Source organism: Arvicola amphibius, chromosome 4, assembly GCF_903992535.2.
Source record: "Arvicola amphibius chromosome 4, mArvAmp1.2, whole genome shotgun sequence".
NCBI lineage: Eukaryota > Metazoa > Chordata > Mammalia > Rodentia > Cricetidae > Arvicola > Arvicola amphibius.
This window is the reverse complement of record NC_052050.1, coordinates 97,319,645-97,334,616: the sequence shown is the minus strand read 5'-3', so window position 1 is coordinate 97,334,616 and position 14,972 is coordinate 97,319,645.

The following is a 14,972-nucleotide window of genomic DNA, read 5'->3' as shown; positions in this document are numbered from 1 at the left end:
TCCATGCCCAGATAATACTTTGAATGTGTTTTATTTACACTTACAGCTGAGATTCTACAGAAAGAAAACCAGTGGACTAGTCAAAGTTTCCTTGTCTGGGAAGTTCCAAAGCTCTATTTGGACATAGTTCCATTTCATCTCAAACCCATCCTCAGATACCAGAGGCTGCCAAAGATGATGCCAGATTTGCCACTGCCCTAGATCAACTCTGTATCTTAGGACAGCTAAATCAACAAGTCTGGGCAGCAACTGCTGAAACCAGAAACCTCAGTGTTGGGACCAGCAAAGCAGGATCATAATCCAAGAGAAAATTAGCATTCTGTAAAACTGGGGTTGAACTCCATGAAAATAAAAATAAATAAGTAAATTACAGTGTTGGAACAATGAGAGGTGCGGAGTCCGCAGAGCTGGACTCACAGATGTGAGATTCGTGGAGGATAAGCAAAGCCCCTTTAATCAAATGGAAAATAAAACTGGAGAGATCTTCTAACCAGGGATGAAGAGCCAGTCTCCAGGGTGTGTCAGACCATGAAGGTCAAATCCCCTTTGTTCACGTAGAGAACCAGGAGTGGTTGCTTGCGTGCCTGTAGCCCCAGTGCCATGAGGGGCAAAGACAAGTAGATCCTGGGAACTGCTGCTGGACAGCCTAGCTCCAGATTCAGGGAGAGACACTGTCTCGAGGAAACAAAGGAGAGCATGATTGACAGCTGACCTCCTTCTCTGGCTTTGGTATACACACACACACACACACACACACACACACACACACACACACACTAGCTGACGGAGGGGAGGGAAGGAACCCCTCCTCTTCCTGGGAATGAGTTTGTTCTCTAGGTTTTAATCCTCAGAGTACAAGTTTTTCCATGTAGATGCCAAGGCAGAGGCTTCCAGTTGATCCTTTTGTTGTAAAAGCTCAGCCCCACCAGGACCTTAGCACCAGCTTCTGCCAGAGCCAGAAGGAATGGAAGGAGTCCTCAGCTAACTGCTGGGACTCACCATGAAATCAGCATTTGAGACGAAGAAATTATGTGTGTGTCCCATCTTTGGGTTGATGTAGAAGCAAAAAATAGTAACTTGGATATCAGAATAGAGTTCAAATTCTGCCTCTGCTGATTCCTAGAGTGTGAAGGTGAGGCCAGTTACACAAATGTGCTGGATTTCAGAGTCCTCAATTGTAATGGAAACAGCACTTTCTACAGAGGAGTGTGGAGAAAGATTAAAAACAGGGCTGGAGAGAAGGCTCAGCCATTAAAAAGGGCTAGCTCACAACCAAGACTACAAAGAAAAAGATTAAAATGGCAGTGTCTTAAGTGGGGGGGGGGGGGGGGGGGGCTTCAGTACCTACCTGTGCCTGGCAAGTGTCTTCATCACTGTCTCCTGCTGTAGTCAGGTTCTGACCAAAATCTGGGGAGGAAAGAGTTTAGTTGCCCTGTGTGTCCTGATCATAGTCCATCATTGGAGAACTCACAGCAGGAACCTGGAGGCAGGAACTGAAGCAGAGGCCAAGAAGGAGTGCTGGTTACTGACTGGCTTGCTCAGGCTGCTTTCTCATAGCACCCAGGGCCATCTGTCTAAGAAAGTACTGTCCATAGTGGACTGCGTAATGGATTAGTAAAAAATGCTGCAGATCCCCGGTGGCCGCAAGCAGCAGAAATACTGCAGGTCAAGAGGTGGCAGTGGGTAGTGGGTCCCCAGAGCAGCCAGTCCCAGGCAGGGATGGTGCACAAGACCACACCGCAAACCTCCAAAGGTGGCTGGTCCCAGGCAGGGAGCCATGCGGCGGGGCGAGAGACAGAGACATGGATAGGCATGCCGTGCAGAATGAGGTTGGATATTTATTTACTAGGTTATGGAAGGGAAAGGGAGGAGAGAGAGAGAGAGAGAGAGAGAGAGAGAGAGAGAGAGAGAGAGAGAATGGAAAGATGGAAGCTGCCTCTTTGAGAGGGAGCCAGAAAAAGGGAGAGACTTGGGCTGCAAGCAGGAAGGAAGATCTGCCTGTCTCAGTGGACTGGGGTGGAGTGGGGGGTGGGGGGTGTCTCTTAAAGAGACAGGACAAACCCACAGACCATTACAGACTGTGCCCTCCCACATCTATCATTAGTCAAGAAAATGGCCCACAGGCTTGTCTACAGACCAACCTAATACAGGCATTTTCTCGGCTGAGGTTCCCTCTTTCCAGATGACTCTAGTTTGTGTCACGATGGCAATAATAAAAACAGGATGGGAGCGAAGAGATGTCTGGTCCCCAGCACTGACATGCAGCTCACACCCATCTGTAACTCCAGGTCTTGGAATCCAGCACCCTCTTCTGGCCTCAGTGAGCACCAGGCAATGCACATGGTAGACAGACATGCATGCAGGCAAAATACCCATGCAAGTAAAATAGTTTTTAAAAAGTTTAACTAACTAAGTAGTCAATAAGCTAGAAGCAAATTTCCCCCACGTTTATAATGCTTTAATTCATTTGAAATCTTTCTTCTTTTTGGAGATCCCACATCCTTCTCCTCCTCTTCCCCTTCCACTTTTTTCTTTTTCCCCCCAAACATAAAATAAACTTAGGCCACTCTATATTTGTATTCAATAACGTTTTGGTGCTTCATATTTTATCCAAAATGATCATTTTTCTTCCTATGAAACCTTCCATATAAATGTCTCTTACATGAACAAGAGCTAATTTCTTCTGTTTATGGGCATTGTCTTTTCTGGGACACCATTTATCTGGTCATGGTCACTAAGATCATTCAGCAAATCGATTTTAATAAACCCAAATGCTCCTTTAGGCAATGTTTTGAAACTCAAATTACACTGAGAAAAAGGAATTCAAAATGATAGGTTGTGAATGAAGACCAACTCTTGCTCTTCGGGGGCTCGTTCATGTTTTAAGGTGGCCTTGAAGGACAGTTTTGAATTTCCATCTTAATGCTCCTTCCCTCACCACCACAGACATTCCTGAGCCTACACACTGGGAACAGTGTGGCTCCCAGACTAATGAGACACAGAGACCGACATGACTATAAATGACGTAATTCAGGATGGTCAGCAAAAAAATTCTTAATTTAATTTTTTATTTTGTATGTGCATGTATGTGTATTTGTATGTGGGCAGGTGTACATGCTTATGGAGGTCAGAGGCAAACCTCTCATCATTCCTCAGGTGCAAGCCTTATCTTTAGCAGAATCTTTCATTAGCCTGGAACCTGTCAGGTAGGCTGGGTTGGCTGGCCACCTAGTCCAGCTGCCTTGACCTCACCACATCTAGCTTTTTGTTTTTTAGTATGGATTATTGGTATTAAACAAAACTCATATCCTTGTGCTTACAAGACAAGCATTTCAATGACTCCCTAGCTCCTGAAGAGTTGAGGACCCAGTAACTCAATGAGACTCAGTTATACACATGCCAAAGAAATTATTCCACTCAAGTCTAGCTAAAAGAACCAGTGAGTTTATTGTTACTTATGAGCAATAGTAAGAAATTACTTACAGAACATAAGTGACTAGAAAGCAATTGCATTATCAGAAAGCATCCCAGCATGGGCAATGACTCACAGAAACTGCATCCCTGAACAACTTGTTGGCAGCTTGACCTCCTCTCCTTAGCAGTCCTTACTACTTATCTAGCCTAACCATGAGAAGGGGGGTTATGAGTCCTGTAAGTTTTAGGAACTTCCTGAGACTTGCAAATTATCTGCTGCCTGAGTCTAAAGAATCCTTCCTCCAAGATAAAATGTTTGTATTTAGAAGAAATTCCTATACAATGAACCCTCAAATTGATCCCGCCTACTGCAGCAGAGATGGACCATGGTGTGTTTTCCCTTAGCGGCTTCACTATGTCCATCTTACTGCAGTGTCTGATCTTCAGGACCAGTCCTAGAGAGTGAACAGGACACTGGGAGAGCCAGCTTTCTGCTTTACTTCTTGTCCCTTTGGTGTTTCTCAGCTGGACACTGGAGCTGGTGACAATTACAGATGGTGAACTAACACTTGCAGCACTAGGGTTGTGCCTGGTGTTTAGAGGCTGACTACAGAGTTTGCTGCTTTTACTGATAACCTTTGCTCTAAGTAAAGAGGCTGAGGTGGGGGGGGGGGGAGTCAGGAGCCTTTCTGGCTCTCAGAAGTCGTCAGCAATAAAGCTGAGACTTAATTCTAATTCATTTGACTCAGAATCGACGTTATCACTGGTCAAAAAAAATAGTTTAAAGGGTGAGGGAAAAGGGAAAGAGAAGAGGGAAAGAAGGTAGTGAGTACTCAAGCCATAGACTGACCCAAGAAGGCTCACAGGTACTCCCAAATGAAGTAGGAACACTGGAAGTGGTTCTCACACTGAGAGCAAAGAGCTGCAACCAACAAGCCACACTAAAGTACTAGGAGGAGGCCAATCAGATGGTAAAGATGAAGTGAGCAGGTAAAGATGCAGTGAGTTGGTAAAGGTGCAGTGAGCAGGTAAAGATGCTAGCCTCCAAGACCAAAGACCTAAGTTTGATCCCCAGATCCCACATAGCAAAAGGAGAGAGTCAACTCTCAAAATTTGTCTTCTGATTGCCATATATGTGCTGTGTCATATGCACATCACACACAGACAGGCAGGCAGAGAGAGAGAAAGATAGATAGATAGATAGATAGATAGATAGATAGATAGATAGATAGATAGATAGAGAGAGAGAGTAAATTTAACTCCTAAATTTTTTAACTTGAAAAACATGAGTTACTGTTGGAAGGGCTTCAAACCAGAGAATGGAGCTCTATGCACAAGCACAAGGGGTTCAGGTGACCAAAGAGTCATCGTCCTCTTAATAGAGTCCAAACTCCAGGTAAGAATGAACTTCTCATCCTTCTGCTTCATCCTTGGTATCCCACATTCCCCAACACACATGCATATGCCCCCATGGGTCCAGCAACTGTGCCTATGCCCCCCAGTCTGATGAGCTTCCTGTTGGTTCCCATGTGCTTGTCCTTCAATTAAGAATGCCTTCACAGTCCCCACCCCATATCACCACTCTCCTCCGTAAGCTAGCTCAAGTGTCACTTCCTGCCAGAGGACTTTCATAGCTGCCCCACCCCCAGTGGAACAGATGGCTCTTTGAAGTTCCCAAGATACCCCCATCTTTCCAGGTTATGACTATCCTATACTCATATCTCCTACAACTCCCCATGGCCCCCCTGTAGAAGCCTGAGGGACTTTGGGTTTGTTTCTGTGAGTTCGTTTCTGAAGACTGCCCACTGACCTGCATGTTCTGTGGAAAGGGGGTTTCAGGATTTTGTGGCTCCTTGTGTAACATGAACACCACTGGAAGATGGGAAACTCCTGTAGAAATAATCCAACACATAGTAGGTCCACTCCAACCACACCTAAAAGAGAAGCAGTCAGGTCCTCGACACTTGAAGGTACCCAGGCAGAAGCTTGAGGAACACTCAGCAATGTCAATCCATTTCCGAACTGTGAAGAAGATATTCTGTTGTCTTCAGTCTACACTCTGGGTCTCAGCCATTCAACATCTCCACACACAAAGCAATCCCTTCTGGTGCGGGAGAATTGTCTGTATTCTGTCAATCATGTTTTAAACAAACGCTGATTGGCCAGGCAGGAGGTAAAGGTAGGAAAACCAGACAGGAAGGAGAAATGATATAATAAGAACAGGAGAACTCTGGGAAGGAGGAAGTTGATTCCTCCCACTCCTGCCCAGACCACCAAAGCAGCAGGATATGATCTGCAACCACTGAAAAAGGTACTGAGCCACATGGCTAACATAGATCAGAAAAATGGGTTAATTAAGATGTGAAAGTTGCCAGTGAAAGGTTAGAGCTAATGGGCCAATCAGCTTTATAACGTAAAAAGATCTCTGTGTTATTTCTTTGGGGCTTGCCAGCTGTGGGGTACCAGGTGGGACAGAAACCCAACCCCAACAAGCAGGCCTGGCCCCTTCATATTACACCTTCCTTCAGAACATGCATAATAGAAAATGGGGACTAAGTTATAATAATAGATCCTTAGCCTGGAATAGAGAAATAGGGTATTTGTAGACTCTGTAATTAAATCCCATTTTTCTGACATGAACTTCAACCACAGATGTCCATTTTCAAATGTACACTTTGGTTTGCACTCTGCTTTCTGCTGGGCTTGGTGTCTCTTAGGATTTTATCTTTGCTTTTCTTCCTTCCTTTGGCTCTGTTCTGTGGAGTTTATAAGACTCACGCTCCCGTATCTGTGGTATCAGCACTTCTTTCAGCTTGGTTTTATACAGTAATCACAAAGATGCAATTAAATATTCAAGTCCTTGGCACCAACACTGCTGCATCGCAGAGGCAAAGCTCCTCCCAGAGAGCCACCCGTTAACTGGGCTTGGCATCGTAGATGCACAAAAATCCTGGATCCGCACATGAGAGACAGAGCATCGACACCAATGTAAATGCTCCCAAGGCAGTCTGTCCCAAAGATGCGCTGTCGTTTCTGTTGGAGTGACGGACTAACCCGAGCAAACACACTTAGGGTAGGAAGGGGTTTATTAATCTTAAAATTCCAAATTACAGTCCAACATTGAAGGGAAGTCAAGGCAGGAGCTTGAGCAGCACAACCACAGTCAAGGAATGAGAGAGCTGGAGAACTGGCTCACAGGTTAAGTGTACACACAGCTCTTGCAGAAGACCTGAGGTAGACGCCCAGCACCCACATCAAATGCCACACAACCACCTGTAACTCCAGCTCCTAAAGGATCCACTGCCTCTGACTTCCTCAGGCACCTGCACAAACCCATGCACAGACACTCATAATTAAAAAGAAAACAAATCTTTTTTTAAGGGCAGAGAGAAACAACTGCAATCATGCTTGCTGGTATTGCTTCATCTAACTTTCTCATGTTCTATTCTGTTCAAGAACTCCTGTCTAGGGAATAGTGCTGCCCACGATGGACTGGGTCTTTCTACATCAATTAAGACTCAAGTCAATCCTCCAGAGACATGCCATAGGCCAACCCGATCTAGATAATTCCTCAGCTCTGAATACTGACAGATAAAATCAGTCAGCAGACAGCATGTAAGACCTAGCATCTACCAATACAACTACCATCCTTATTCCTATGACTATTATTCCCAGAATAGTGGGGCTCCAAGTTGTCAGGCAACTCCCATGAAACCTCACAACTGATGCAAAGTACAGAGAGCAGGGGAGAAACTTAGTCAAGAAAGTGCTTTGCTTGCCTTGCTAGCGTGAGGGCCTGAGTTCAATGTCCAAACTCACACAGAAAAACTGGGCATGGTGGCAAACACTTGTCATCACAACCTTGATGAGATGGGGACAGGTAGATCTCCAAAGCTAGCTAACTAGCCTACTTGGTGAGTTCCAGGCCAGTAACAGACCCTATCTCAAAAATAACAATGCTATTTTTAACTTTGCTCAGGAGCAGCACCAGAGATTGGTCTCTGGCCTTCACATACACCAGTTAACACAGATACACACACAGGTGACCATTCATAAACAAAATAAAGAGAAATAAACAGGGCTGAGAACCACAATAGGATCCAGTATGTATGATTAGTAACAATAGGTGGTGCTTACTGAGTACCTACTGTGTGCTGTTTGTCTTCCCAACAATCTGATGAAGAGATCTCCCACTTCAGAGATGAGAGAACTGAGATATAGAGGCCTGGTGTCTTGCCCACGGCTACTCAGCTGGACTAAAGGAGCCAGACTGAGTCCCAATGCATCTGACTTCTAAGTCTTGTTCTTTGTGTCTGACCTCTCTAGGTAGAACAACAAAGGAAATCTTAGAACAGACTCTGAGCATACAGAGAACGTCCTCTCAGAACTAGGGAGGAGACACGGCAGGAGAGCCAGGCACCAAGGATAGGTGAATGCAGCACCAAGGATTTGCCTGCACTGTTTTTTTGTTTGTTTATTTGTTTGTTTGTTTGTTTTTCCTCCTCCGCCACAGCCTTGTGTTTCAGAAGCTGACCTTGGGGCCTAAGGACATCTTAGTCAGGGCCAGAGTTGTTTATCTGAGGAGCACCACACTGAGAAACACTTCCCATGCACAGCCCATCCTCATGAGGGGCCCTCTGCCTCAAAGAGCTGAACCAGGTGCTTCATTTCATGCTGCAGAAAGCTGTGTGGGCTGAGCCTCTGCACACCCAACTTGAAGAGCATTTCTGCTTCCGCCATAGAATGCAAGCTACTGGCCCTTCTGGGCAGGAAAAGGAGCCTGGGCTCAGAGATGAAGACCTTGGGTAAGGCTGCGACTTTGCTGCCAACACATTAGATGACATGGGACAAGACACTCTACATTTCTGAGTCTCAGGCTCCTTCTGAGTCTCCTCTGTGTGTTAAGTGTGGCAAATATGGATCTTTGCTTCCAGAACCCTGGGATGCTGCACCACACAGACTAGAGGAGTCACATCCTGTGTCCTGGCTTGCACTCCCTCTGCGCATACCTGTGTGACCAGCATGCAAATGGGCAGGAAACCAAGAATAGTCCTCTGCAGACAAAAAGACAGAATAGTTGCCTAATAGCAGGTGACTGCACTTTTCTACATCTTTCCACAGAACACTCTGCCACTGAGCTACACCCCAGCCCTGGATAATAGCTACTAATTTCTCTTCTCACCGACAAGGCAATATGCCTGACAAAAGGAACTTAAGGAGATAGGGGTCTCTTCTGGCTCACAGTGTGAGGGCACAGCCCATTATGGCTGGGAAACCAGGGCAGCAGGAGCATGAGGCTCACTGGTTACAGTATGTAGTGAGGAGCAGACGGGCTGCATCCCGCCACCCGGCTCCCACACGGCTAGCTTTACACCCAGAATAACAACACACAAATTATATTCTTTTAAACACTGCCTGGCCCATTAGTTTCAGCCTCTTACTTGCATCTTGATTAACCCATATCTAATAATCTGTGTAGCACCACGAAGTGGTGCCTTACTGGGAAGATTCCAGCGTACGTCCATCTTGGGCTGGAGCTTCATCGCGTCTGGCTCAGAGAGCAGAGGCATGGCGATTTATTAACTTCCCTTCCCAGCATTCTGTTCTGTCTACTCTGCACACCTAAGGGCTGGCCAATCAAATGAGCCAGGCAGTTTCTTTATTAAGCAATGAAATCAACTCAAACAGAAGACTCTCCCACATCATTAGTACATCCCCAGTCAGAAGGCAGAGCCGCTGGTCACAGAACATCTCCAGTCAGGAAGCAGAGCCCTGAATACTGGTTCTAGGTTTGTTCTCCCCTTCTTATTCGGTTCAGGACCCCAATGCCTGGAAGAGCACCACCCATATTTAGGATGGATCATCCCACCCAATTTAGATCATCTCTTACAGACATGGTCAGAGGTCTGTCTCCAAGGTGTTTCCAGATCCTGTCAAGCTGAAAGCCACTATTAACCATCACAGTAACCATTTTACTTATCACAACAGCCCAAGAGATAACTGTAAGTTAAATCTGTAGAGCTGGGTATGGTGATACATACTTTCAGGCCAACACTTAGGAGACTGAGGCAGGAAAATTGTGAGTTCTAGGCCGACCTATGCTATATTGATCTTCTCCCCCAAATGCTCAGAAATAAAAAGGAAACAATAAGTTAGATCTATCAGAAAAATAAAGATAAGAATGTCCATAGTGTGATAGCACCAGTGTGGTCAAGTGCTATAGAGACCAGACTGGACCAGTTTCTGTCTTCTTCCCAGGCCTTTTCCATTTCTCAAGGATCTTGGCAAACCAACACTTTAGAGGATGTATCCAACAGGTGGCCACTGATTGCTTATTTCAGGCAAGGTACCATGCAAGCAATTAGATTAGGGGTGATGAAGACTGGTGAGTCTCTGATCTCCATGGCCTTGGTGACTCATCAGGACAATTCAGTTGCAGTAAGAGGTCATCATGCCTAGAATGTTGTTGGCATTGACAGATATGTATGGAACACACTCAGTTCTGTTCCCACAACAGAAAGCCCAGGGCTGGTGACAGTAATCATATCACAAGGAGAAGCAGGGGAAGCAAGGTGGAGCCTGCGGACTGACTGAGAAACAGAAGCTGGCATTGAAGTGAGAACGCCTGAGCAGAGATGACATCTTGGTCATAAGTCGCTGAGTATCAGAAAAGTATAAAGGCTGCCCGCGTGTATCTTAGCCTAGACAGGGAAAGCAGAAGATAGGTGAAAGCCCATGACTTCAACTGCTGGCCTACAGCATAGAGCCTAAAGAACACAGAACCTAGGAAGAGAACTTTAAAACATTGTGCTAGAGAACTTCCCTTATTGGACAAAATCAATCTTGTTACTAAAGCTCAAAAATAATTGCAGGAGTCTGGGGCAGGGGCTCAGGTGGTAGAATGCTTGCCTAGCATGCTTGGAGCCCTGGATTCCATGTTCAGTACTGCATAAACCAGGTATGGTGGTGCACACCTACTAGTCCAGCACTTAGGATGTGGAGGCAGGAGGATCAGAAGTACAATATCATCCCTGGCTAGATTGGGGGTTGGAAGATAGCCTGGGCCACATGAGATTCTGTTTGAAAAACATACAACCAAAAAGAAAGAACAGGGAGGCCACCCGCCCACCCTGCCACAGGACAGCACAAGAACAGAGTATCACCTCCCACTCACCCCACCATGGGACACAGAGTGGCCATAGTGACAGTAGAGTCCTCTAGAAACTATCTGACCACAGGAGCCTCAGCCTCAGTCCTACCTGCACCTAGAGGAGTGACCACCAGAGCATCTGCCTGCCAGTATCAAGAGGAATGACCATCTGAGCCTTGGGCCCATCTACACCTGGAGAAGCTATCACCAGAGGTTCAGTCCCCCAGCCACACCAATTGAAAGAAGAGGAAGCCCCTGAAGCACAGGCTTCACCCCTACGGGTTGGAGGAAGAGATGGGTAGACAACAAGGTAAGAATATACTAAGCAACACAAAAAGTTATGCAGCAACAACAGAAACTAATGGTTCTACAGCAAAAAGGTATGACCTCCCCAATGCAGATGAAGCAGAAAATGACACTAAAAACAATTTTATGAAGATGATTGAGGCCCTTAAAGAAGAAATGAAAATTTCCCTTAAGAAATGAAGGGAAAAAAAGACAAACAAAAAGTGGGAAGAGATCAACAAATTTTGTAAACAAACCCAAAAAAAAGCAATCAAACAGGTGAATAAAATGATTCAAAACTTAAAAACTGAAATAGAAGCAATAAACAAACTGAGGGAACTCTGGAAATGGAAAATCTTGGTAAACAACCAGGAACTACAGATGCAAGTATAAACAACAGAATACAAGAGATGGCAGAGAGACTACCAGGCCCTGAAGATACGATAGAGGAAATAAATTCAGCTAACAAAGAAAATGTTAAATCCACTAAACTCTTAACACAAAATATCCAGAAAATCTGAGACACCATGAAAAGAGTGAACCTAAGAATAATAGGAATAGAAGGAGAAGTCCAGCTCAAAAAAAGAAAAAAATGCATTCAACAAAATTATAGAAGAAAATTTTCCCAACCTAAAGAAGGACATACTATGAAAATACAAGAAGCTTACAGAATACTAAATAGACTGAACCAAAAATTTTTTTCCATCACCACATAATAATCAAAACACTAAACATACAGGAAAAAAAAATTAAGAGCCTCAAAGGAAAAAGGTCAAGAAACATATAAAAGTAGACCTATAAGAATTACACCCAACTTCTCAATGGAAACAATGAAAGCCAGAAGGAGCTGATCAGGTGTTCTATAGACACTAAGAGACCATGGGTGCCAGTCCAGACTACTATACCCAGCAAATCTTCAATCACCATAGATGAACAAAACAAGATATTCCATTGATGGAGGAGTGTCTATGTGTTACTTTTATTAATAAAAAACTGCCTTGGCCCTTTAAGAGAACAGAAAATTAGGTAGGCGGAGTAGACAGAACAGAATGCTGGGTAGAAGGCAGTGGGGAGATGCTTCAGGCAGTCGCCATGCTTCTCCTCTCCAAGATGGACGCAGGTTAAGATCTCTCCTGGTAAGCCACACCTCGTGGTGCTACACAGATTACTAAATATGGGTTAAAGGAAGATGTGAGAATTAGCCAATAAGAGGCTGAAACTATGGGCCAGGCAGTGTTTTAAAAGAATACAGTTTCTGTGTAATTATTTTGGGTAAAGCTAGCCGGGTGGCAGGACACAGCCCTGCTGCTCCATCTACAGATTGGCGCCCAATGTGATGGACTAAATCCACTTAAAAACCTGAGAGGGCTTTAAATAAAGGAGAGAGAGAGTTTAACACAGCCTTTTGCTGTTTGCTTGGATGTGCCGTAGAGAGATTTCCTGTTTCGGCAATAGCAGCAGAGAAAAAGCTGAGTCATTTTAAATCGTGGCTTCCTGTGCTGTGCTGCCAATGCAAACTCTGGCTTTAAAGCATTTCAGTGGTTTTTATGGGACTGGATATTTGTGTTCCTGCTTGGGATTGGAAGGAGAGTGCACTGAGACCGGGCTAATGGCTCAGAGCTCCCTGCCTGCACCTGGGCAGATGGCGGAATCAGGCTTAGGCGAGCAGGAGAGCATGGCAGATTTCTGCCGCCATACAGAGAGATGTTTCCAGGCTGCACGGTGCTCTGCGTGTCAGATTTGGCTGTAACTTGGATGAAAAGAGTTTCTGTGAAGCACGCTCAGTCTCAGAGTAAAAGTGCTGAGTGCGGCTCCTACCTGGTGGCCCCAGAGCTAGTAGAAAATGGTACATCCTTCATTTTGAAATTGGAGAGAGGTGGAGCCAACATCCAGAACAGCCCGGGGGCTCTGCAGCTCAGAGGTGCAACCGATTCAGAGTCACAAGCAGCTCTGCCATGTTGGACTGGGCGGGGCAAGCTCACAGTACCTGTTTTTGACCTAGGAATGTCACAGCTTAGATTCTTAAGTGCTTAGTGATTTAAAACTGCAAAACAAAAGTGCTTCTGGATAGTAAAAAAATTACAGATTCACAATAGGACAGATTCAGACATAAAAGACTTTTAAATGAGTCACAATGTTGGATAAATGTATGTAGGCTTGAGAGAGAGAGAAGAAAAAATATAGAAAATAAAGTTAATGCCTTAAAAAGGGTAAAGTCTTTAAAGAGACAGAGTACAGATAGTTATAGATTAAATTAAAAGAAGTAAAGTAATAGAGTAAAAATAAGCCTCGTAAAAATGGAAAATTCACAGAGAGTCTAGATTATGTATTTTGTTGTGTTTTCTTTGATTTTTTTGACTGTAAAGGAGCTAAGTACAGAAAGACATTTCATTATATGGGCTGCCAGGCTAGACCAGAATGGACATCTTAATGGTATGACTTCAGAATTTGGATCTAAGAACATGATGCTTTGGAAAAGAGGGTCTTCTTGTGTTTTCACAGAGGATGACACCCTGTGGATTGCTTCTATCCCAATATGGTATGATAAACCATGCCCTCCTGAAAGGTTGCTGTGAACACCCTCAAAAAATTACTTCGCTCAACTGCCGACTGAGATGAACCTGGCAGACAGGTTACACCATGAAAGACCTTATTAACAGCACCCGCATTCAGCAGGAAGCAGTTTGGAGAGAAAAAAACTGCGCCCATTTTCCTAAATATTGTTTATAAATGTTCTTTTACATTTAAAGGGGGATATGATATAGATATGAATAATTTGCATTGGTATGGATTTTAAGGTCAATTTTGTTATATGTATATGTATTTCTGATCTTGATTAAGCTATTGTGATTGTGGCGCCGGGCAGTGGTGGTGCACGCCTTTAATCCCAGCACTCGGGAGGCAGAGGCAGGCGGATCTCTGTGAGTTCGAGGCCAGCCTGGTCTACAAGAGCTAGTTCCAGGACAGGCTCTTAAAAAGCTGCAGAGAAACCCTGTCTCAAAAAACCAAAAAAAGAAAAAAAAAAGCTATTGTGATTGTGTAGTTCATTTTAAAATGTAATGTATAATTAGGAAATATAGGTTGTTAATGGATAATCATTGATAATAGTCAAGCTTGTAGTCATGTTAGTTAGATTTTCTAGATATATAGAGATATATTTTAGTTAAATAGGAATTCTTCATATCTTTCAAAGGCTACAGAATATGGCATTTTAAGTGTTTTAATAACTTAGGGTTTTCATGACAATGAGACACGTCTGCTCCTGGCAGCACCAATCTATTTCAAGAGGAGGATGGGCATCGAAGAGGCTCCTTATGGAGTTTGATAGCCATTTGGGCAAGAAACTGCTCTTGCCTGGACTGTTGCATAAACTGGACACAAAGAACCCGCAGAGAAAGGACTGCTGAACTTGCCTAGAGGTGAGATGATCCTTTGAGGTTCCTGATTCGTGAAAGAGTCTGTGAGACATTCTGCAGGACACAGCAGAAAGTGACTAAACTGTCTTTGGAATTTCCTGCTTCATGGAAATGTCTGCTGGACATACTATGGACCTGAAGGCCGAAGATGGATGCCCCAACGGTACAGAGGAACTTTGGGTGACTGTCCAGGCAGCGAGTTGTCTCTGTCATTTCTAGAGTTTGAAAGCTGCATATTTCTTATTTACTTAGGTAGTATTATATCCTTCTGGAGTCTTTGATGGAGTTGAAGAATAGATAGATAGTTATAGTTGTTTTCCTTTGTTATGATGAAAGATAAAATGGATATAAATATTGTAACTGTAATTATTACTTGATAACTGTTTTGTTATATGTAATTTTACTATGTTAAAGTTAAAGCCTTTCTTTTTTGTTTAAACAGAAAAAGGGGAAATGATGAAGGAGTGTCTATGTGTTACTTTTATTAATAAAAAACTGCCTTGGCCCTTTAAGAGAACAGAAAATTAGGTAGGCGGAGTAGATAGAACAGAATGCTGGGTAGGGGGCAGTGGGGAGACACTTCAGGCAGTCACCATAAGCAGTCGCCATGCATCTCCTCTCCAAGATAGACGCAGGTTAAGATCTCTCCTGGTAAGCTACCACCTCGTGGTGCTACACGGATTAGCCAATAAGAGGCTGAAACTATG